Below are 26,147 nucleotides of genomic sequence, written 5' to 3'. Positions count from 1 at the left end.
ATGGCAAGAATACACAGAAGAACTGTACAAAAAAGATCTTCATGACCCAGATAATCACAATGGTGTGATCACTGACCTAGAGCCAGACATCCTGGAATGTGAAGTCAAGTGGGCCTTAGAAAGCATCACTACGAACAAAGCTAGTGGAGGTGATGGAATTCCAGTTGAGCTATTCCAAATCCTGAAAGATGATGCTGTGAAAGTGTTGCACTAAATATGTCAGCACATTTGGAAAACTCAGCTGTGGCCACAGGACTGGAAAAGGTCAGTTTTCATTCCAACCCCAAAGAAAGGCAATGCCAAAGAATGCTCAAACTACCACACAATTGCACTCATCTCACACGCTAGTAAAGTAATGCTCAAAATTCTCCAAGCCAGGCTTCAGCAATATGTGAACCGTGAAATTCCTGATGTTCAAGCTGGTTTTAGAAAAGGCAAAGGAACCAGAGATCAAATTGCCAACATCAGCTGGATCATGGAAAAGCCTAGATAGAGGGTATTATATTTAATGAAATAAGTCAGACTAAAAAAATGCTCTATGTTTTCATTTATATGTGTAAACTAAAAATAAAACAAATGAGTCTATATAACAAGATAGAAACAGACCTGCAAACATAGAAGACAAACTAGTGATTACCAGAGGGAGAGGGGATGGCAAGGGGTAAGATGGCGGTGGTTTAGTCACTCAGTCATGTCCAACTCTTTGTGACCCCAAAGACTGTAGCCTGCCAGGTTCCTCTGTCCATGGAATTTTCCAGGCAAGAATACTGGAGTGGATTCCCTTCTCCAGAGTATCCTCCCAGACATAAACTATTATGCATAAAATACATAAGCACATACAGTGTACAGCACATGGAAATACACTCATTATTTTATAATAAATTTAAGTGTAATATAATCTATAAAAGTATTATAAGTTCCACTTTTTATTTTGTGTTATTTATTTCTAAGCACTGTTTTCCAAGAATTTTAAAATATTTTTATCAAGGTAAAAAGATTCTAATTTGAGCTTTATTTTAATTATATTAAACTTACAATATAAGTTTAGACAAGGTAATATATAACAGTATTCAGACTTATCATCCAGAAATATGGTATACTCGTTTATTCAAGCATGCTTTCATTCATTTCTTATTAGAGCTATTTCTACATGTTTTATATTATTGGTTACTGTGAATGGAATTTTAAATTATTAGTATTTTATTCTCTGAATGTTTACTGTTATTATGGAATTGATAAGCATTTATCTCTATAGATGATTTCAAGGATATATTTGTGAGTAAAACCACTGCATTTTCAGATAATTCCAAGCCAAGTAGGATTGTTACTATCTTAAGAGCAGGTAGGAGATTCAAAGTTAACCAAAAGTAGATAGAAAGAAAATCAGGATCAAAATGCAGATGTACACGTAGTTATTTTTTTAAAGGAGAGCATAAAGAGCATAAAGTATTCTTGCCCAGAAAATCCCATGGGCAGAGGAGTGTAGGGGGCTGCAGTCCATAGGGTCGCAAAGAGTTGTACAGGACCAAAGCAACTTAGCACACGCTCTTTATTTTCATCCATCTTGCACAGATTTCCTGAAGAATTTTTACAAAACACAAATCTTATTACAATTTTCCTTGACTAAAGCTCTCAATAATTTTCTGCTATCCTGTGGGACTAACACTGAGCCCACTATCTCTTCTCAATATGAACTGCCTTATGATTTAGGTCCCTTTCCTGGTTTATGTATGTGTTTTTGGTCTACCATCCCATAGATCCTGTGCTATAGCTACAATGAAATATTAAGTGTTACCCAACTATGACAGGCACTTTCACATTGTAAACACAGAATGTTAGCCTCCCTTTCTCTGGTATATTTGGGGGAAAGTTAGTATGTCTTATATCTGATCCTGAGCTATCCCTTTGGTGTTGCTGTTGTATGAGATATGACTCCCTCTGCTCTCAGCTCTAGTCATCATTAACTCTATGGCTGGATACCACCTGATACTTCAGGATGCTCTAATCTTCTGCAGCTGCAATGGAAAATGATATAGGGACAGACACTCCTTCCTTTATGCGCCCATCCCTTAATTCTCCACAAGAATCAAGACAAGTAGTCTTCTGTATATGAGACTTTATTGCAATGTTGATAATTAGAAGAATTAAAATGAATGTAAAACAAATCTAGATGCTATGAATCACCATTTCTTGTGTTCAAGGAAAACGAATCCTTTATTCCTTTGTTCCTAGACTTGCTTTCCCATCCTGACTTTTCTCCTCTCTCCCTCTGAAGTAACTGCATACTTCAGTGCATCCCAGGATTAGTATTCAGCCCAATCCTACTCCTAGTTCCTTCCCCCAGGATACTCCAATCCATCCATAACCATTAAAGTTGTTCTGGCTTTAGAACCATGAGGCTTTGGCAGCAGAGTCCAGGGAGTGCACTAGGAAATGCTTTGTCACACCATCTATACTCTTCTCTAAGATCTCTATCATGGTGTGAGGCACAGTCAATACACTTCCTAATTCCTTGTGTAGTTTGGGGTGAGTAACTACTAAGACATGTACACACCAGAGAAGACCTTTATAACAACGTTAGAAGTAATAATCAAAAACCACCTTAAAGTGAAGAACTAACTCAATGGAAAAGACCCTGATGTTGGGAAAGGTCGAAGGCAGGAAGAGAAAGGGACAACAGAGAATGAGATGGTTGGATGACATCACTGACTCAATAGACATGAGTTTGAACAAACTCCAGGAGCTGGTGATGGACAGGGAAGCCTGGCATGCTGCAGTCCATGGGGTCACAAAGAGTCAGACATGACTGAGTGACTGAACTGAGCTTAAAGCAATTTTTATTCTCTGTGCAAAAGGCCTGCACTATTTCCCCTGGCCACAATTTACGTAGAACTGAATCTTTTAATACAGAGCACATTTACCTTCCTTTTATATTCTTTCTCTAAGTCCCAGATAATGTCTGAAGGATTATTGGATCTTTGAAAGTGGTCCATTAGGATACCATGACAAACATTGCATACTTGTGTCTGGTGGCGGGGGGGGGGGGGCGCTGCGGGGGAGGGGTGGTGGGGAGAGGTTAGACGTGTGAATGTTAGAGAAGAAAAAAGTTACTGCCTTTTTATTTAAAATATTTTCACTTCTTATTTCTCCTGCTAAAAATGCTGCTTCTTCTAATGAAAAGATTCAAGTTGAAATGTCTTCTCTGTGATACCTTTCCTAACTCCCCTGTAGCCATGCAATAGTCTCCCCTAGGCTTTGCAGAGTAAACTGGACTTCTACTGTAGCTTTCAATATATTTCTGTGTTTATTTACATCTACTTGTCCCATATTGCCTGTGAGCTCCTGTGAGGACAAAAACTATGTTTTATTCATCTTTGTCTTCTAGTACTTTACCACCATAGGTGCTTAATAAGCGTTTTGTGAATAAATGAAAGAAGAAATAGATACCTTAAGTTATACAAGTTAGTGGCAGAGTAGATAGTAAAACTCAGACTTTCTGACTCCTACTCTACTATTTCCCACCATCATCTAATTTGGTCTCCAAATAACAGTTAATTTCCAAATCATAGATTTGAAATCCAAGAAATTTAGTGAATTGTTCAATGTCATACTCATAATGTCAGAAGTGCTATGATTTCCGTCAGGATAGGCTAGATTGTGCTGTAGGAATAACCAAAAAATTCCAAAGGCCTAAAACAACAAAGTTCTATCTATTACTCCCAATATAGTTCCACCATGGGTTAGGAGGGACAGTTGTTGACACCTTCATTCAAAGACAAAGGTTGATGGACCAGCCACAAATGTGAGCATTGCTTACTGCTATGGCAGAGCTCTGGCACTAGCTGTGGCATGGAAGTTACACATGTAGTGTCCACTCACAGCTCATGGCATAAGACCAGTCATATTCCCCACCAGCCAATAAGGAGATCAGGAAACACAATTCTTCCATGTTCCTTGATGGAGGAAGGACTGGAAATACTTGGTTAGCAACCATTTTTCATAGAAATGTAAGTTAATCACAGCTTCTGTAGAAATATCTATGGTAAATATGAAAAAGTGAAAATTGAAAGTTCTAGTTGCTCAGTCCTATCCTGACTCTTTGCAACCACATGGACTGTAGTCTGCAAGGCTCCTCTGTCCATGGAATTCTCCAGGCAAGAATGCTGGAGTGGGTAGCCATTCCCTTCTCCAGGGGATCTTCCTGACCCAGGGATAGAACCCAGGTATCCCACATTGCAGGCAGATTCTTTACCATCTGAGCCACCAAGGAGGTCCCATAATAAGTATATCACAAATCTAAGTTGAGTATAATTTTCATATATATAAGTTGAGTATAATATTCATATCTAGCCTTGAATTCTTTCTCCCAAGCAACTCTGGAATCTCTTATTTCAGAAAAGATACAATAGATGTGAGATATATTTTAAGATGATTCTGATTAAATAAAATGAATGTGAAACTGTTCAATAAATTATACATCTTGGCTTAAAACTAAGATATTTGAGTGAAAAATGGCTGACTTAAACCATAGAGAAGGTGATTATAGGAAAAACCATCATAAGTTTTTCTCAGATGAGTTAAAGAAATAGACTTAAAGTCAATATTTAAACGTCAAATTAGGTGATTTTCATAAGGGTTACATAAAAATGCCATGGCATACAAAAAATAAAAAAAGACATTTGGTAGGAAAGCCCAAGATTCTAGACCTAAGTTCATCATGAATTAGCTATGTGTCCTGGGTGGCACCTGGTCCCATCACTTCATGGGAAATAGATGGGGAAACAGTGGAAACAGTGTCAGACTTTATTTACTTGGGCTCCAAAATCACTGCAGATGGTGACTGCAGCCATGAAATTAAAAGACGCTTACTCCTTGGAAGGAAAGTTATGACCAACCTAGATAGCATATTGAAAGGCAGAGACATTACTTTGCCAACAAAGGTCTGTCTAGTCAAGGCTATTGGTTTTTCCAGTGGTCATGTATGGATGTGAGAGTTGGACTGTGAAGAAAGCTAAGCACCAAAGAATTGATGCTTTTGAACTGTGGTGTTGGAGAAGACTCTTGAGAGTCCCTTGGACTGCAAGGAGATCCAACCAGTCCATTCTAAAGGAGATTGGTCCTGGATGTTCTTTCGAAGGAATGATGCTAAAGCTGAAACTCCAGTACTTTGGCCACCTCATGCAAAGAGTTGACTCATTGGAAAAGACCCTGATGCTGGGAGGGATTGGGGGCAGGAGGAAAAGGGGACAACAGAGGATGATGTGGCTGGATGGCATGACCGACTCAATGGACGTGAGTTTGAGTAAACTCCGGGATTTGGTGATGGACAGGGAAGCCTGGTGTGCTGCAATTCATGGGGTCGCAAAGAGTTGGACACGACTGAGTGACTGAACTGAACTGAACTGGGTGTTCTGTAGGTATATAAAATGAAAAATGGAAGAGATGTATAAGGTTTCTTGCAACCTAAAGTTATTTGACCTATGTAATTCAACTTGTCATAACTCAATTTAGGAGCAACTACTAGGGTAATTAGAGTCATAATTACTATAGCAAGTACACTCCAAAATTTCAATGGCTTAAAATAACATAATTTTATTTTTCACCCACAGAATAGTATTCCTCTCTAACAGGTGATTTTTTTCCCACACTCTGACTCAGGAAATCCATGTTTTCTTCCAGCTAGTGACTCCATCCTCCACTGGAACCTCAGAGTCCTCTGCTTCTACTCAGAAGAAGCAGGGGGCATAGTGGAGAAGCCCAGTCTAGATGGGGCACACATCACTTCTGCTCACCTTCCATTGGACAAAGACCCCACTAGAGAGAACACACAGCCCTACGTGGATGCAGGGAGGACTGGAAGATGCAGTGGATGGCTGGAGACCCTTCTCCCAGTACCAACTTCATCCTGTGGAAGTAGGGAGCCAAATTTGTGGAGAAGATTTTACCCTCATCTAGTTTCTCTTGATGGCCACCTCCCTCCTTCAAAGAATTAACCACTCCTCTCTGTTGCTCCCCCTGCACTCAGACAGAATGCTATCCTGGTACCTCCACCACTTGATTCCTTTAGGTGACAAATATTCAAAGGCAGGGACCACTGTTTATTCAGCCATATATTTCTCAGCACCTGGCCCTATTCTGGAACAAAGTATTATTCAGTAACAAATTTTGGCTAAATGAATTTACTCAAAATCCTCTCTCCTACCTTTATGTGTTTTTTTTCCACAATATGTTAACTTTGAAAAGTATCTTAAATCTAAAAAATTTTGTTGTAGATCTTTATCAGAACCCATTTGTCCGGCAAAATTTGTTAGGATTATTACATGAAAAATCTCATTAGGTATCTAGATATAAATGATGATTCCTAGCCCTTCATTCTCCTCTGGAAACCATATTCCCTTCATAAGCAGATGGAGGACCAGGCTCTTTTTGAAATCCTGATCTTAGAGACAGGGCTTGAAATATCCCTTCATTCTTTCAACTTATCTCCATAAACCCCAGGTTTTTAAGTGAATAAAAGTGAAAATTGTAAGTCATATTGTACCTCTAGAATAATTAGACTGTGTAAACTTACAAAAAATATGCAAGTGTACCCTGAAACAGGGCTTCCCAGGTGGCACTAGTGGTAAAGAACCCACCTGCCAAAGCAGGAGACATAGAGACATGGGTTTGATCCCTGCGTCAGGAAGATCCCCTGGAGGAGGGCATGGTAACCCAGTCCAGTATTCTTGCCTGGAGAATCCCATGGACAGAGGAGCCTGGCGGGCTACAGTTCATAGGGTCACAGAGTCAAACACAACTGAAGTGACTTAGCATGCACACACCCTTAAAAATAACATTTAAACAATAGAAAACACCTAAAATATTTTGTCCATAAGGAATAGTGAACATTTTGAAAAAAATTTACTTTCTGGTCAATTACTATTTATTCCAGACCAAACATATAAATATGTAATGATATGTGTATTGCAGAATCCATTCATTTATCCAACATTTATTAAGTACCTAGTTTGACTTATTAGCCTAGATTATTTAGGAAAAATCAAACCATTTTTTCAAATTACCTGGGTAATTATAGAATATTCAGCACTGGATATGCAGCAAGATCTTTGGGGAGAATTTTTAATTATAACATATGGCTCTTTAAGGACAGGAGCTCACATCTACCCATTCTTGACTTTCCAATAAATATTTATAGAATAAGTTACTACCAAAATAAATCCTCTTTGTTTTTAAATTTGTTTTAAAACTTTTTTACCTATGACGATATTGAACTTTATCAGAATCCTGTGACCCTGGAAAACAGCAATAATTAAAACAAACAAAACATCTTTTTGTGTTCCAGGCAGTGATTTACTGTAAAGAAACAACTTTTCCCAGGTGAGTTAGGTAAGATTAATCGAGGCTCCCCTTGTTTACCTATGACAAAGACAGATAAAATCTCTTTCTTTCACTTACAAATGATTAGCTGAACTACTTATCTCCACTGATTAATAAGGACAGAATGCTTGTTAATCAAAGTTTGCTTAAGCCTCTCTCCTTCCACCAAACCTCTGAACTTTGACCTGAGCCATCATAAAACTCCTACTAGGAGTCCCGCCTGAGAATAGGCAGCTTCAGGATAACACAATCCCTGATCCACTCCCATCCCACTTACCCACATTCTGTTTTTACTAGCCTTGTTTATTTTTCCCTATGAAAGAAAAACCCTTTTTGACTAAGTTTTGAATGCTTTCGAAGCTCACTGCAATAGTCCCTCTCCACCATTAAAACAGGCTCTTTCTGCTGTAATAACCCTTTCAAAAAAATCTCTTCTTACTTAAGTTCCAGATTTTTTTTTTCAATTTTATACCTACATTAAAAGAAAATTACTCCTCCTAACACACCCAAAACACAAATGTGAACTAAATATCTAATAGACTCTAATTTTATTTTTCTCATCTCACATCATATAGGGTATGATTTTCTGATTCCATGACATAAAAATGTGTATTAATATCCAAGTTGAATAAGGTAAATATTTAGAACATATACCAAACAAAGACAATTTTAGAAATAAGAATTTGGGATTTTGTCTTGGGATTTGGGGCACACTTATAGGAACACACACACACACACACACACACGCGCGCGCGCAAAATGACACCTGAATGTTAGGGGCTACTGTGTTATTATACCAACTCTCTTTTCTTAAGATTGAATATGTACTGCCATCTACTGGTAAGTGGTACAAAATCAAGTTAGTATGTAGAGAGCAGTTTCTACAAAATGATGAGAGCATATTTGCTGAAAAGACAGTCTTTTCAATACGTAACAGACCAAATAACAAATACTTATGTTTTATATGCATTATTTATTGACCCACCATGTTTAAATACTCTTCTATCTCAGTTCAGTTCAGTTGCTCAGTCGTGTCTGACTCTTTGTGACCCCATGAACCACAGCATGTCAGGCCTCCCTGTTCATCACCAACTCCCGGGGTTCACCCAAACCCATGTCCATCAAGTCGGTGATGCCATCCAACCATCTCAGCCTCTGTCGTCTCCTTTTCCTCCTGCCCTCAATCTTTCCCAGCATCAGAGTCTTTTCAAATGAGTCAGCTGTCCACAGGAAGTGGCCACAAGTATTGGAGTTTCAGCTTCAACATCAGTCCTTCCAATGAACACCCAGGACTGATCTCCTTTAGGATGGACTGGTTGGATCTCCTTGCAGTCCAAGGGACTCTCAAGAGTCTTCTCCAACACCACAGTTCAAAAGCATCAATTCTTCAGTGCTCAGCTTCTTTATAGTCCAGCTCTCACATCCATTATGACCACTGGAAAAACCATAGCCTTGACTAGACGGACCTTTGTTGGCAAAGTAATATCTCTGCTTTTTAATATGCTGTCTAGGTTGGTCATAACTTTCCTTCCAAGGAGTAAGCATCTTTTAAATTCATTGCTACAATCACCATCTGCAGTGATTTTGGAGCCCCAAAAAATAAAGTCTGACACTGTTTCCACTGTTTCTCCATCTATTTGCCATGAAGTGATGGGACCAGATGCCATGATCTTAGTTTTATGAATGTTGAGCTTTAAGCCAACTTTTTCACTTTCCTCTTTCACTTTCATCAAGAGGCTTTTTAGTCCCTCTTCACTTTCTGCCTTAAGGGTAGTGTCATCTACATATCTGAGGTTATTGATATTTCTCCTGGCAATCTTGATTCCGGCTTGTGCTTATTCCATCCCAGCGTTTCTCATGATGTACTCTGCATATAAGTTAAATAAGCAGGGTGACAATATACAGCCTTGACGTACTCCTTTTCCTATTTGGAACAAGTCTGTTGTCCCATATTCAGTTCTAACTGTTGTTTCCTGACCTGCATATAGATTTCTCAAGATGCAGGTCAGGTGGTCTGGTATGCCCATCTCTTTCAGAATTTTCCACAATTGTGGAAATTGTGATCCACACAGTCAAAGGCTTTGGTTTCTATCTCAGATTTTCCCCAAAACATGTTTAAGTTGGTAAAAAAACTTTTATTTTATTATGCCAAAGCCTTTGACTGTGTGGATCCCAACAAATTGCAAAAATTGTTAAACATATGAGAATACCAGACCACCTTACATGCCTCCTGAGAAATCTGTATGTAAGTCAAGAAGCAACAGTTAGAACCAGACATGAAACAATGGACTTGTTCAAAGTTAGAAAAGGAGTACATCAAGACTGTATACTGTTACCCTGCTTATTTAACTTATACACAGAGTACATCATGAGAAATGTTGGACTGGATGAATCACAAGCTGGAATCAAGATTGCCAGGAGGAATATCAATAACCTCAGATATGCATATGACATCACCCTTATGGCAGAAAGTGAAAAAGAACTAAAGAGCCTCTTGATGAAAGTGAAAGAGGAGAGTAAAAGTGTTGGCTTAAAACTCAATATTCAAAAAACTAAGATCACGGCATCCAGTCCCATCATTTCATGGCAAATAGATGGAGAAAAAGTGGAAGCAGTGACAGACTTTATTTTCTTGGGCTCCAAAATCACTGTGGATGGTGACTACAGCCATTAAATTAAAAGACTCTTGCTCCAAAAAAGAAAAGCCATGACAAACCTAGATAGCATATTAAAAAGCAGAGACATCACTTTGCTGACAAAGGTCCAAATAGTCAAAGCTATGGTTTTTCTAGTAGTCATGTGTGGATGTGAGATTTGAACTATAAAGAAAGCTGAGCTCCAAAGAACTGATGCTTTCAAACTGTGGTGCTGGAGAGGACTCTTGAGAGTCTCTTGGACAGTAAGGAGATCAAACCAGTCAAATCTTAAGGAAATCAACCCTGAATATTCATCGAAAGTACTGATGTTGAATCTCCAATACTTTGGCCACCTGATGCAAAGAGCCCACTCATTGGAAAAGACCCTGTGCTGGAAAAGATTGAAGACAGGAGGAGAAGGGAATGACAGAATATGAAATGGTTGGATGGCATCACCAACTCAATGGACATGAGTTTGAGCAAACTCTGGGAGATGGTGAAAGACAGGATAGCCTGGCATGCTGCAGTCTATAGGGTGGCAAAGAGTTGGACACATCTGAGCAACTGAACAACAAAATAATTTTTAAATGAGTCTGGGTTAAATATCTGAATAAGTCTGATAGTTACATATATTGAATAGGTTTCAAAGTTCAGTATAATATTCAGCTTGATGCAAAAAATATGGTGTATATACAAGCAATGCCAATATCATTTGGAAACTTGTTAGAAATGAATCTTAAGTTTCTCTGTTGACCCACTTGATGAGAATCTGCATTTTCACAGGATCATTAGGTAATGTATATGCATGTTCAACTTTGAGAAGCTCTGATAGGAAGTACTGTACAGCATTGTATGTCAAAAGACCTTTTTCAAGAAAGGGAGGTGCTCAAGAGTTTTATCATGGTTTCAGAATAATTTTTCACTTTTCAATCTTCAAATGGATTTTATCTTGCAGTTAATTTTTTTGGAATCACTGTAAGATCAATTGAAGCAGTCTTAGAACAAAGTATACCTCTGTTAAAGAAAGACAAAGAACAATGCCCTCAGGCTATATGTTAACGTTACACATTTGTGCATACTGAAGTTCATTAAACTGTTCAGCATCATTGATGAGACTTTCTACATGATTAATTACTGAAATTGCCACACTTACCAAATAGGTCAAGAGTTTCATAATCAAGGGAAAAATATAAACAAGCTAAAGAGTTGAGTTGAGAACAGGTAAATTTAGGCAGTAAATTGCAAGCATATGGGTACACACACATACACACATTGACAATGAACTCCTAAAGTCAAGTTGACAGGCCACAGGAGCCAAACTTTAACAGGTCCCTGGTTCTTCACATATCCCACAATTATGTGTATTAGAAAGGAGTGCCATTGTCTCAAGCAACTTCATTTACAGTACTGGATGCCTCTTTAAAAAGCACACAGATAAAAGTGTATGTTCTACAGAGTAAAGGACATAGCCTTAATTTTTCATGAGTTAAATCTAAGATAATACCATATAGGGTAGAAAACTGTTGGGACTTCCATGATCTAGCACATAGTCAATATTTAAACATTTCATGTATGCTTGAAAATGTGCATTTTCTAGTTGGTGGATACTAAGTAGATAGAGAAATCAAAATTGTTAACCGTTAATGATGGTCTCCATGTTTATATCATACTAACTTTTTTGTCTGAGCTATTAGGTAATATAAGTACATTAATATCTCCTACTATCATGATGAATTTTAGAAAATATATCTTGTTCTAGCAAGTTTGCTTCTTGAATTTTAAACCTGCTCCATTGTGTCCAACTCTTGAGACTCTATGGACTAGCCCACCAGGCTCCCCTGTCCATGGGATTTCCTAGGCAACAATACTGGAGTGGGTAGCCATTCCCTTTTCCAGGGATTTTCCTGACCCAGGAATGGAACCCCAGTCTCTTGCATTGCAGGCACATTCTTTACCCTCTAAGACACCAGGGAAGTCCCATTCTATTAATAGTAGACTATTTCTATTTTCCTAAGAAAAACAGTATCATGATTATATTATGACCATCTTTATTCTTAATAATGCTTTTCATCTTAAATTCTGAATGATTTATGCTACCCAAAGTAAGCCAAATGCCAGAGGTTAAGGGCACAGTCTTCTAGAAGGGTTCAGTTCAGGCAATATGCACAAGTTCATGCATCTAGAGGGTCACCCCAACTGCTAACCAGCTGGCTATAATTTTGTATAAGCTCTTTATATATTTTAGATAGTAAGCACTTTTCAGACATATGATTTATAAATATTCTCTTTCATTTAGTTGGTTGTCTTTTCATTTTGCTGATGATCCTGTGTTGTGCAGAAGCTTTTGAGTGTGATGTCACCCCACTTGTTATTATTGTCTTTGCTTTTGGTATCAGTTGAACTTCTAATTGTCAAAGGTCAAAACCTTCTTTCTAGGATTTCCTTTGTATTATCTTTTGCAGCAAGATAGAGATGACACCATTCATATCCACAAATAAATGTTCTGTCCATTCTCATCCAACAGTTGTTTCAGCAATAGCTCATAAAATTCCTAGCCAAGTGACATTTTCTAATATTGAGGTTTCTAAGGCATCTAGAAGTCTAAGAATTCTGTCACTAGTAGAGATACAGGCAATTCTAGCTAATTCACAATGCACAAGTAGAGTTGGAGAGATAGACATTGGAATTGTTATGTCTCTTTAACTGTCTCCTACTTCACCTCCAGGTTCATTTCCTAAATTTAAGCCTCAGAATCTTCTACTTAAGATTATTTTTAACAACCTCCTAATGGGCTTCCTGCCTCAATCTTGTCCCTGCCAGACCTGTTCTTCACTTTAAATCCTGAGTGATCTTCCTAAATCACTCATTTAACTATGTCATTCCTAGCCTCAAAATCCCATGTTATCTTACATATCTTACCATATCTTAACTGCTCTTAGGATAGGTTCCAAACACTAATAATGAATGTTAGGCCTTTTATAAAAAAATGATTTTCAATTATTTGAATTCACTCTGCAATTTTTGTCCTTCAGGTCATCACTCTTGCTTTTGTTTCCGCTTGGAATACACTTTCTACATCATCTCTTCATGTGGCTGACTCAGGTGAGCCCTTGAATCTTGCATAAAACTTCCCTGAATTTCCAAAGGCTAGATCAGGTGCTGTCCTCCTCTGCCATCACATATGACCAGAGAACTCAGTACTTAACCCTGTTGTAGAACTTATCACTCAGCTCCTCTCTAAATTCTGTGAGGGCTAGCATCATATCTTAACTTATTCACTATTCTATTTTTAACACCTATCAGTGCATTCCCATAGTAAGTATTCAGTAAAGTTTTTCTAAATGGGTGAATTAGTAAAGCACAAAATTATTCAGAAAAAAGATACATGTTGCTGTACTCTCTTCTGCTACCAAACTCATTTTTGGAGAATAAATTTCACTAATCTAAATACACTGGAATACTGCTCTAAAGTTAACAGATACAAAGAAGTAACATTTTATATAAGATAAACTCATGTTGGACTCACAGAGTTAGTTGCTGATGTTCCCAAAATTCAGTTCAGTTCAGTCACTCACTTGTGTCTGACTATTTGCAATTCCATGGACTACAACACGCCAGGCTTCCCTGTCCATCACCAACTCCTGGAGCTTGCTCAACTCATGTCCATCGAGTTGGTGATGCCATCCAACCATTTAATCCTCTCTTGTCCTCTTCTCTTCTTGCCTTCAATCTCTCCCAACATCAGGGTCTTTTCCAATGAGTCAGTTCTTCACATCAGGTGGTCAAGGTATTGCAGTTTCAGCTTCAGCATCAGTCCTCTCAATGAATATTTAGGATTGATTTCCTTTTGGATTGACTGGTTGGATCTCCTTGCAGTCCAAGGGACTCTCAAGAGTCTACTCCACCGCCAGAGTTCAGAAGCATCAGTTCTTCGGCACTCAGCTTGCTATATAGCCCAACTCTCACATCCATACATGACTACTGGAAAAACCATACCTTTGACTAGTCAGACCTTTGTTGGCAAAGTAATGTCTCTGCTTTTTAATATGCTGTTTAGGTTGCTCATAGCTTTTCTTCCAAGCAGCAAGCATCTTCTAATTTCATGGCTGCAGTCACCATCTGCAGTAATTTTGGAGCCCCCAAAAATAAAGTCTGACACTGTTTTCATTGTTTCCCCATCTATTTGCCATGAAGTGATGGCACCAGATGCCATGATCTTCATTTTTTGAATGTTGAGCTTTCAGCCACTTTTTCACTCTCCTCTTTCACTTTCATCAAGAGACTCTTTAGTTCTTCTTCACTTTCTGCCGTAAGAGTGGTGTCATCTGCGTATCTGAGATAATTGATATTTCTCCTGGCAATCTTGATTCCAGCTTGTGATTCATCTAGCCCAGCATTTCTCATGATGCACTCTGCATGTAAGTTAAGTAAGCAGGGTGATAATATACAGCCTTGACGTACTTCTTTCCTAATTTGGAACCAGTCTGTTCTTCCATGTTCAGTTCTAACTGTTGCTTCTTGACTTGCATACAGATTTCTCAAGAGACAGGTCAGGTTATCTGGTATTCCCATCTCCTTAAGAATTTTCCAGTTTGTTGTGATCTACACAGTCAAAGGCTTTGTTGTAATCAATAAAGCAGAAGTAGATATTTTTCTGGAATTCTCTTGTTTTTTTCTATGATTCAACGGATGTTGGCAATTTGATCTCTGGCTCCTCTGCTTTTTCTAAATCCAGCTTGAACATATGGAATTTCATGGTTTATAGACTGTTGAAGCCTGGCTTGGAGAATTTTGAGCATTACTTTGCTATCGTGAGATGAGAGCAATTGTGCTGTAGTTTGAACATTCTTTGGCATTGCCTTTCTTTGGGTTTGGAATGAAAACAGACCTTTTCCAATCCTGTGGCCACTGCTGAGTTTTCCAAATTTGCTGACTTACTGAGTGCAGCACTTAAACAGCATCATCTTTTAGGATTTGAAATAGTTCAGCTGGAATTCCATCTTCTCCACTAGCTTTGTTTGTAGTAATGCTTCCTATGGCCCACCTGACTTGGCATTCTAGGATGGATGGCTCTAGGTGAGTGATCACACCATTGTGATTATCTGGGTAATATCTTTTTTGTATAGTTCTTCTGTATATTCTTGCCACCTCTTCTTAGTATGTTCTGCTTCTGTTAGGCTCCGTATCATTTCTGTCTTTTATTGAGCCCATCTTTGCATGAAATGTTCCCTTGGTGTCTCTAGTTTTCTTGAAGAGATCTCTAGTCTTTTCCACTCTATTGTTTTCCTCTATTTCTTTGCACTGATCACTGAGGAAGGGTTTCTTATCTCTCTTTGCTATTCTTTGGAATTCTACATTCAAATGGGTGTATCTTTCCTTTTCTCCTTTGTCTTTCACATCTCTTCTTTTCATATATATTTATAAGGCTTCCTCAGACAACTATTTTGCCTTTTGCATTTCTTTTTTTTGGGGGTGGTCTTGAACACTGCCTTCTGTACAATGTCATGAATCTCTGTCCATAGTTTTCTAGCACTCTGTCTATCAGATCTAATCTCTTGAATCTGTTTGTCACTTCCACTGTGTTATCATAAGCAATCTGATTTAGGTCATACCTGAATGGTCTAGTGGTTTTCCCTACTTTCTTCAATTTAAGTCTGAGTTTGGCAATAAGGAGTTCATGATCTGAGCCACAGTCAGCTCCCAGTCCTGTTTTTGCTGACTGTATAGAGCTTCTCCATCTTTGGCTACAAGGGATATAATCAATCTGGTTTTGGTATAGACCGTCTGTGTGATGTCCATGTGTAGAGTCTTCTCTTGTGTTGTTGGAAGAGGGTGTTTGCTAGGACCACTGATTGCTCTTGGCAAAACTCTGTTAGTCTTTGCCCTGCTTCATTTTGTACTCCAAGGCCAGATTTGCCTGTTACTCCAGGTATCTCTTGACTTCCTATTTTTGCATTCCAGTCCCCTATGATGAAAAGGACTTCATTTCCCCAAAGAATTTTATGTTCCGCAAACCACTTTGTTTTAAGGTGGCCAGACTTGAACAGTTTGCATGCCAAGATGCATGGCTAAAACATGTCTCTCCTACAGGGTAAGCCGTTCCAGCACAAGAAATCCTCCAGTGCTTTGCTTCAAAATACAGAAGAGCTTAACATGCAAGAGATTTTTAAAGAAAATAGGTATTTGGAGATATTGAAAAAAAGACTAGAGAAGTAAAGCTTTTGTTCATAAAATAGAGCTCTTTTGTTTTGCAAATCAAGTTTAATTCACACAGACATAAATATGTGCCACTCAGAAAGAAAAATGTAAACTTTTTTTTTTACAGGGAGAGAAAAATACTATACTTTAAAGGATTTTATCCTCCACCTTGCAAAACTGGAATCATGCATAGCTCTGTGTAGTACTTTGCACGAAGTACATTCACCTTCCAAGACTGAAAACAAAGAAAAAGCTTGCATAATTTTTTTTTGTAAAATAAAGAAGCACACATATGATAATTTGGTGTATTACTGCAAACAAAGTACACATTTTGAATGCTTCAGAAAACTACAACTTTGTTAGAAGCTAATAGGTTGTTTCTTATAACTATATGCTAGGACACCTATCAAAAGCATGTCCAGTCAAGAGATTGACATAGTTTCAAAGAGAGGCCATTAATCTGGTGACAGCAATCCATTAAACTACCTCTGCAAATCATTTTATTGGAGGAATGAAATATTGGAGTGAGAGTAGGACTCTTGTTTACTGTCATTATTGACTAATTACAACATGATTGCTTAGGGACAAGCCAATTTTTTGTACCATGTAGAAAGATAACACAGATAAAGAAACTCCTGTTTAGAGCAACTCAGCTTTTTAAGGGAATATATTTCTCCATTTGACTCTCCACAGAAAACAGAAAGAAACTTGTTCTTCTATTTTAGGTAAGATGGATGAGAGCAGATTTAATTTAAGGTAACATAATTAGTAAAATACTTTTTTATTCTGTGATTAAACTATATGAAAAATTCAATAGAATTCTAAATAACTTATTATCTACTATACCACTTTACACACTACTAAAGCTAATTATTTTTCTCTCAAAAATTTTCTTAGATTTTTGTTTTTAATATAGAGATATAACAATAACAGCCAGAAAAATATTGATCTAACTAAAGAAATCAAATATCTCTTAAGGTTGCATTTATAGCTTTTTAATTTAATCTAAGTTTGCCATTGGAGAAGGCAATGGCACCCCACTCCAAATACTCTTGCCTGGAAAATCTCATGGCCGGAGGAGCCTGGAGGACTACAGTCCATGGGTCGCTAAGAGTCGGACATGACTGAGCAACTTCACTTTCACTTTTCACTTTCATGCATTGGAGAAGGAAATGGCAACCCAATCCAGTGTTCTTGCCTGGACGATCCCAGGGATGGTGGAGCCTGGTGGGCTGCCATCTATGGGGTTGCACAGAGTCGGACACGACTGAAGTGACTTAGCAGTAGCAGCAGCAAGTTTGCCATTATGAAAAGTCATGATGTTTTTTGGAATCATTCTCCAAGATATACACTCAATTTTTGATTATTTAAGAGAGCAGAGTATAGAAAATAGCAAAGATGGTTAGATCTACAAATCACTTCCTTGCCTAAACCTCAACTAACATATTTCATAAAGCAGCTTCAAGTTAAAGGATTAGTGATCAGGAAATGACCAAAAGATGAGTAGCAAAAGAGGAAAGAAAGAAAAGAGGAATCTGAAAAATGTGTTAACTACATTATTAACTCTCAAAATACTCCTTTAAAGCAGTGGAAGAGGGGATAATTGGATTGAATAAAATGCAGGCCAAAGTTCGGCCTATCGGGTGTAAGTAATACATACACGGATGTCCCAGGTTGCACTAGTGGTAAAATCCGCTAGTGGTAAAGAATGCACGTACATGTAAGAGACATGGGTTCAATCCGTGGATTGGGAAGATTCCCTGGAGAAGCGAATGGCTACCCACTCCAGTATTCTTGCCTGGAGAATCCCATGGACAGAGGAGCCTGGTGGGCTACAGTCTATGGGGTGACAAAGAGCTGGACACTATATGGTAGTGATTTAGCATGCACACACTATACATACACAGAGACTTAACATATTATGAGATATAAACAGAGTAAGTGAACAGGCTGCATAGGACAGAGGAATAAAATTTAGTTTTTGTAATTGTAGAATGAGGCAATAACTGTTTAAGCATTTTTCAGTGATTTATAAAATATCCTGAGTGCATCAAGTGTAGGAACAGTGGTCAGTAAGACAGGTACAGTAACTGCCTGAATCTTCAGAAGAATATATATTAAGTGATGACAATTAATTAATCAATTAATTAATGCTATACAAAGTCTATGAGGAAATAAAGGATGCTATGATAACACAAAACGAGGACTTGACTGAGTCTTAGAGGAAATTATCCTCTAAGGAAGTAATATTTAAAGGTCACCAGGAGGTAATTCCATTTAACAAAACTTTATTGAGTATAAGCTGTGTGTAAAGTACCACACCTTTTTTTTCCTGAATAACAATAGTAGAAGGTATACCTATAAATGTATTCCCAGGGCCAAGAAAGGACAGCAAACCCTGAATGAACAGCTTGCATTCTGCACACATTTGTATCCTGCCCAAGAAAGAGTCCTCTCAATACATCTTCTAGGACCGGATCCTACAATAGCGTGAAAACAATAGTCCCGAGGAGCCTAGAGCTGAACTTCGTAGTGGACCATAGGCTGATAACTTGGGTACATGAAGCTCCAGCTCTGGATTTAAAATCTTAGTCATAAAGAAAGAATGAAATAATGCCGTTTGCAGCAACATGGATAGACTTAAAGATTATCATTCTGAGTGAAGTAAGTCAGACAAAGACCAATGATATCACTTATATGTGGAATCTTAAAGTGCTGGAGCATATTCTCAGCAAAAGTCAACCCAGGATTGAACCCATAATCTTATCTATCATGCTTTTATTCTTCCACTGTTAATGGCGATTAATATTCAAAATGAAACAAAAAATGAAGTTTCACTTCTAATTTAACTCTGAGTTGCAAAGTTCAGAGATAAAGGGAGGAAAGAGGTCTGTTGAAGAGGAATGTTCACGGCATACCATGTCATATTCCTTATAGCAACAGAGAATCTCACTGCTGCCCTGGGCCTGTGCCACGTGCTCTGCTGAACAGATCCCATGAAAGCTATGGTCTGCATGTGATGTTTGATTTTAATTTAAAAATGACTTTTAAAGTAGCCAAAAATTTTAGAGTTAGATTAAAAAGTATTTTTTAAGTTTTCTTTTTTTTTTGGTTGTCTTGTTTTACCTATTCATCTGTCAGTGGACATTTATTAATATCCTCATGTTGTATCTCCTCTTTGTTGCATTCTCAGAAAGTAAATCTATTCCTTCTCTATTGTCTTGACTCTAATATATTAATAGATGGTCCTATCACCTAAAAGGGTAAATAAAATCTGTAAGAGCTACTAGCTTACTGGTTCAATAACGATATGCCAGGGTTAAAGTAAGTTAACTGCAACTCAAGATAACAGAAATGAACAATAAGGATCACTGATATGTGCCCATATTTACTCACTTAATAAAGGAACAAAAACCTATTATAAGGATGATACAGTACACTGTAGTAGTGACTAATCTGATTTTAATTGCTCCAGAGTCCAATTATCTTCTTGCTCTATTTTTGCACAATGTTCACACAATCAATTCTTTATTCCTAGAAGAATTTTTCACAACATTAAAATTGAGAAAAAAGTTAAACCTATACATCACTGTGCTGTTGGTTTCCCTTTTAAATATGCCTACACATTTTCATTTGGAAATCAATTGGAATTCTGGGCTAACGCCTCTGTGGGTATTTGGCCAATTATGCCATAAAGCTCAAGACAAATGAGAGCCCTCTGAATGATCTAGTTTTGCACACAATGGAGAGAAAACAATTGACCAGAAAACAGATCATTATCTAAGTCTTGCAGATTTACTTTTAACAATAAGATTGTTGATTTTTTAACTGTATGAAAAATGTACTACTGTGACCTTCTGAAAATGAAAATTTCCATGGATACTTTTATGACTTCAAGTACGAGGTCATCTGAAAAATGTTCCTGTGATAATTTCTAGTGTAGCCATTCAGCTAAGGTTAAAATCAAACAATACAAGTTATTTTATGTTTATTCAAGTATTGCCTTTTCACATTTGAATTTATACAAAATTTATTTCATATTGTTCACCTGTTTTAGCTACTTTTCATAGTTGGTCAATTCATTTCAACACATGTTTTTTTCTTTCACCCTGCTTTTTTTTTTTCCTCATTTCAAGTTTGGGAAGCTTATAGGTAGTATGAGGCAGGAGTTGATACAGCTGTTGCTGTTAACAATATTCATCAGCTGTCAACTCTGTGCAGGATACCAGATTGCAGTAAATACTATAGAAAGTTATAAGTAGATGGCTGCTTAACTTCTGTCCTCAATGATGATGTAATCTAATGAAATTCATTTAATATACTCTCTTGGAAATGTAAGATACACTAGAAAAACACATTACAGATATTTAAAGAGCAATATTTCAAGTACCAGCTCAAGTGTCATAGATAAATGTCTCCAATTCTTTGCTGAAAGTTCATTGGGATTCCACTGCTAATACTATTAAGAACAACAGATATAAAAATGGCCATGAAAGACCTAAGAATCTACAAAGATACTGTGGTAGTTAAAATTTACAGAGTATCTAATAAGTGCCAAGCCCAGGAGTTTTACATACATTATTTAACTTAATCCTCATGACAACTTTGCCTGCAAGGTTTATCCCCATTTTCCATATTAGGTTACTGAGGCTTAGAGAAATTATTTAGTCAGATCATATAGCTAATAATGGCAGAGGCTGGATTGATAACATGTTATTCTAACTCCAAACTTTCCCCATTTCCCCCACATCCTCTCAGGCTTCTTTGCCTGGCCAATCTAATTTTCTCAATGATTTTTCCCTGCTTTACTCTCTGATCTCAGCCAATGTTTCATTATCTCCTCCCATTTCCTTTGCACTTTCTTCCTGTGCTGAACCCACCAGATGACACCAACACCACCACAGGCACAAGGCGCTGCCTCTTCTTGAACTTCTGTGTGGGCCCAAGCCTCTCCAACCACGCTTCTGGCTATAGTCAGTGACTAGCTGTCTAATCCCAGGTGGCGCTAGTAGTAAAGAACCTGCCTGCCAATGCAGGAGTCCTAAGAAATGTAGGTTTCATCCCTGGATTGGAAAGATCCACTGGAGGAGGGCTTGGCAACCTGCTTCAGTATTTTTGCCTGGAGAAGTCCATGGACAGAGGAGCCTGGCAGCTTCTCTGGGGTCACAAAGAGTCAGACATGACTGAAGCGACTTAGTACATACACAGTTCTCCAGCTCCCCTTTCAGGCCTTCCTTTCCTCACCTCCTCATATATTCTTTACTCTCTAAATTCCCTCTACTCCCAAAAATACCTTTTGAAGCTGACTGATACCGTCACTAATTTATAAAACTCCTCTTTTTCATCTTCATTCATGTAGAATGAATTGCAATCAATTTTTAAGAGATAATTCTAGCGAAAGGGAATTAGCATTAATTAAGCAGCTTCTATGCCTGACAGACAATGTCTGCTGGGTCTTTTGCATCTTACCTGGTTTTATTTCCAGTTCAGTTCAGTTCAGTCGCTCAGTCCTGTCCAACTCTTTCTGACCCCATGGACTACAGCACGCCAGGCCTCCCTGTCCATCACCAACTCCTGGAGTTTACCCAAGCTCATGTCCATTGAGTTGGTGATGCCATCCAACCATCTCATCCTCTGTCATCCCCTTCTTCTCCTGCCTTCAATCTTTCTCAGCATCAGGGTCTTTTAAAATGAGTCAGCTCTTCACATCAGGTGGCCAAAGTGTTGGAGTTTCAGTTTCAACATCAGGCCTTCCAATGAACATTCAGGACTGATCTCCTACTTATTTCCAGTAGTAAGTCATTACATCTAAGGTAACTGCTCACTCTTCTGAATGTCCAGGGTATTTACTGACTCAACTCAACAAACGTTTACCAAGTGCTCATTAGATTTCAGGCATTGTGTGGGTTGCTGATGAGAAAATGATGAGAGGACAGGTCTCAAACTCAAGAACATTACAGCCTAAGGGAAGAAAGTCAATGGACAAATACATCACTATATGATGAAAAATAATCACAACCATCTATAGAGTCGTATGCACATATGGAAAAGACTCCAGACCCAGAATGGGAATAGGAAGATTAAAGTGAAAAAGATAACTTTCCAAGGATGGTATACATATGCAATCTCTCAATTATGAATATGGGTAAAAGTGAAAGTGAAAGTCCCTCAGCTGTGTCTGACTCTTTGTGACCCCATGGACTATGGAATTCTCCAGGCCAGAATACTGGAGTGGGTAGCCTTTCCCTTCTCCAGGGGATCTTCCAAATCCAGGGATCAAACCCAGGTCTGCCGCATTGCAGGCGGATTTTTTGCCAGGTGAGCCACAAGGGAAGTCCAGGAATACTGAAGTGGGTAGCCTATCCTTTCTCCAGAGGATCTTACCCACCCAGGAATCAAACCAGTGTCTCCTGCATTGCAGGTGGATTCTTTCTCAAAACAAGTAGGTGGTGTGGGTTGGAATACACCAGGAATAAAAGGGACACCATCTTCAGAGTGTTTATGTGTGACTGGAAAATAGTGTCATTAATAAATACTGGTGGAGAGCTGGAGGCAGAAGGAGAAACTAGATCTTAAAAGGCTTTCTGTGCTGTGCTACATTGCTTAGATATTAATCTCAAAACAATGGGGAGATATTCATGGCTTCTTTTTAGCTAAGTGCGTCTAGATTTATACTTTGGAAAGATCAATATGTCTGAGATTTGGAGACAGAAAAGCTAGAAGGAGAGGAGTTAAGTGACTTCGTTGCAGTATATCCAAGACAAAGATGATGAGGGTCTGAACTAGTGATGGCAAAATGTACTTTGCTTTAAGAAATAGATTTTGAACAGAAATGGTCTATAGATTTCTAGATGCAGGGAAAAGAGAGGCATCAGTGGAATAGCTGGGTCCAGAATGATGTCTTGGGGTCTGCCTTGGATGGTGGGACCCTGGGAAGAGCAGTACTGGTGGCATGGAGGAAGAGATGTGGCTACATTTGCTTATGGGCTTGAGGTGCCTCCCAGCTTTCAAATGGGAATGCCCAGTGCACATTTCTGTGTGAAGTGACTGGGATATAGCATGTTCATTTTTATTGTAATTTACTATTTCATGTGCATTTTTATTTTGACCAAGTATTTTTTTTTTAATTCTTTGAGCAAAGAGTGAGCATTTCCTTATTATTCTTTGCATTTATCACAGGTCACACACAATATATGGCTAATAGTGGGTGCTCAGGAAAGATTTGTTTCTTGACAACTGAATTCACTAATTAATTGCTATATGTTGACTCTAATACATACTGAATAAAGTCGGATAAAGGTTGTAAAGGTTTGAAAAAGATTTTATGTGTGAGGGTTAGAAGAACAGTGGCATAGCATATTTATGAAAACCTTATATATTTCTTGTGTGTAACCCTAAATAAGTAGTATCCTAAAAACAATTATTTATATATTTTTGATAACAAAAATTGTCTTACTTTGTCCTCTGTATTCTCCCAAGCTTTTATGGCACATAGTAGGTATTCAACAAATATGTTGAATAAATGTGCAAATCACTGTTAACAATTTATGGAAACAACTATCATCTATATACTGTAATTACAAATTATTAAAACCTATATTTAATAATTTACATTAAATAATAGATGGAGTTTACCCAAGTTTTTACCATCCAGTAATCGCAAAGTATTTTTGTTTGCTATCTTTGTAATGCATTTGCAGTTGGAGTCTGTCCCTTTATATCTGAGCAATTCTGTCTCCATCTGCTCGTGATGCCAGATGGAGGAGAGGCACGGAGACCAAGAGACTAATGAAGCAACTCATCAAGTTGTTTAAAAGGCAAAAATATTTAAGAAAATCAAATCGGTCGAAATGCCCTATCTGAAAAGTGATGGTTGTATATTATATAACTTTAAAGTTTCTGGAGGTAAAAAAACAAACAAACAAAAAACTAAAGGAAAACTTCTGAAGATAAATTCTTAATGACTTGTAAGGATATCCATTTTGGAAAACCACATACTATCATCCTCTCTTCAGTGTCTATATCACACCCTGACAGCAAAGAACATTAACTCTTTCTGACTATAAGGGTAAAATTAACTTCACTGGGGACTATGGAGTCCATTAGTGAAAATAGTTTCCCAAGGCTCTTTGCTGGCGATGGACTCAGACACCATGAAATAAGGGTGCAAGCCAGTCTTTTCAAAGAACACTCAGTAGTTTACAGAAGGGATAGTGCCTGTAATTTATAAGAGAAAGGAAAGGCAGAATCAGGTGAACTCTACTGGATCTTACAGTTCTCCAGGAAGCAGTAGTGAAGACAGAGAGGGAAAAATCTCACACATGATATTTCAGGACTGTTCCAGACATTAGCCAGTGGGAAGTACAAGATAAAATAATATCACTCAAATAGTGCTATAATGCAATAAACTATATTATTCAACTCACCATACAAAATACATTCTAGTATAAGTAAATTCATTTTAAATATTGGTAAGCTGTAAAATTTCATGACAAAGAAAAGATATCAGCGCTATTACAAATGAAAAACTACAGAATGATAAAGTATGCTTAAATAACAATCATAAGAAGTGAAAGATTCTACCAAAGATTCACCCAAACCAATGATCATGAAACTTATTCATTAAATTTAGACAATTTCCCTCTTTAAAGGAAACACATATCTTCTCAGTTTTCCTTCTCAGCTCCTTCTGAGGCAAGTGACAAGTAGATCTATAGTTGACAGTCAAATTCTCCCTGGGCCTAATTTGGTTTTCCTGACATTTAATTTCTCAAGGTCTTTTATTTTTTTGGTTGAAAATATCTCAAACCTATTAAGATTTCTGAGTTCAAATTATTTTCTAAACCTGGCTCATTTGACTGAATATAAGATTTTTGAAATGCAAATAATTTTATTTAATAAAAGCCACAATCAGGTCACACTTGAAAAGAGAAATTGAAAAAAAAAAGAAGAGGAGGAAGAGGAAGGAGAAGAATGGGAAAGAGGAAGGGGAAGAGGAGAAGCAGCACAAAGTATAACGTACTTACTTGATGTACGTTATAGAGAATTATGCTTGCTTTTTGCTTCTTTCAGGAATTAGAGTCACTGTGAATAATCTGTATTCATTTATTTCTTCATTCACTCATTTATTTGCCAAACATTTTTAAGAACTCTGTATATACCAATCGCTATGCTAATTATTAATTATATATGGCATAGATTTTAAGTTTCCATAAAAGTATAAATATCAGAAATGAATTCTCCCTGGGAATATTGATCTAAAATAATGCCCAAATAGTCTCCATAGTATAGGTGAGTATGGCTGTGCATGTACCCAATACATTTTATCTGCTCCCCAGCATTTCCCAGTGCTATGGTGTTAGGCAAGTCCATGTGGAAATTTCTAGACAAAGAGCTATAAACAGATGTGATATATATCATTTTGGAGCCAAGACATTTAAGGGCTGTTGGACTACCTTCTTTTCACTATGCTTCTTTTCCTTGCCATAGCAGCCTTGGCAGCCATGTGTAACAGATGCTGAAGCTATAAAATGGTGACACTTTCCTTAGGCCCATTGGACATGTAGTATCAGTGAGAAATGAACAAAGTAGAACTAAGCCACTGAGACTAAAGGGTCTGTTACCCTAGCCTGACTGTTTCAACCCAGCAAGCATGAATAGATTATCTTAGTATGACAGAGGAAGCATTGATATGAAACACAGAGATTACATTTGAAACATTTTTTTACTTCTAGAAACCATGCACATCAATTCAGAAGTACTGCATACTGTAGAAACACAACATTCATTTCTTGCTTGGTTCATCTCAATTTATGAGAAGATGAAAGAAGATTCTGAAGCTCTGACAGTCTCATTTTCTCAATAATTTTTTTCTACCTCATCAAGAGATTTCTAGGTTTCAGGCTGTACAGGAAGATTATAGGACTTAAGTTTTTG

This window comes from Bos taurus, chromosome 3 (assembly GCF_002263795.3).
Source record: "Bos taurus isolate L1 Dominette 01449 registration number 42190680 breed Hereford chromosome 3, ARS-UCD2.0, whole genome shotgun sequence".
Taxonomy (NCBI): domain Eukaryota; kingdom Metazoa; phylum Chordata; class Mammalia; order Artiodactyla; family Bovidae; genus Bos; species Bos taurus.
This window is presented reverse-complemented; position numbering follows the sequence as displayed.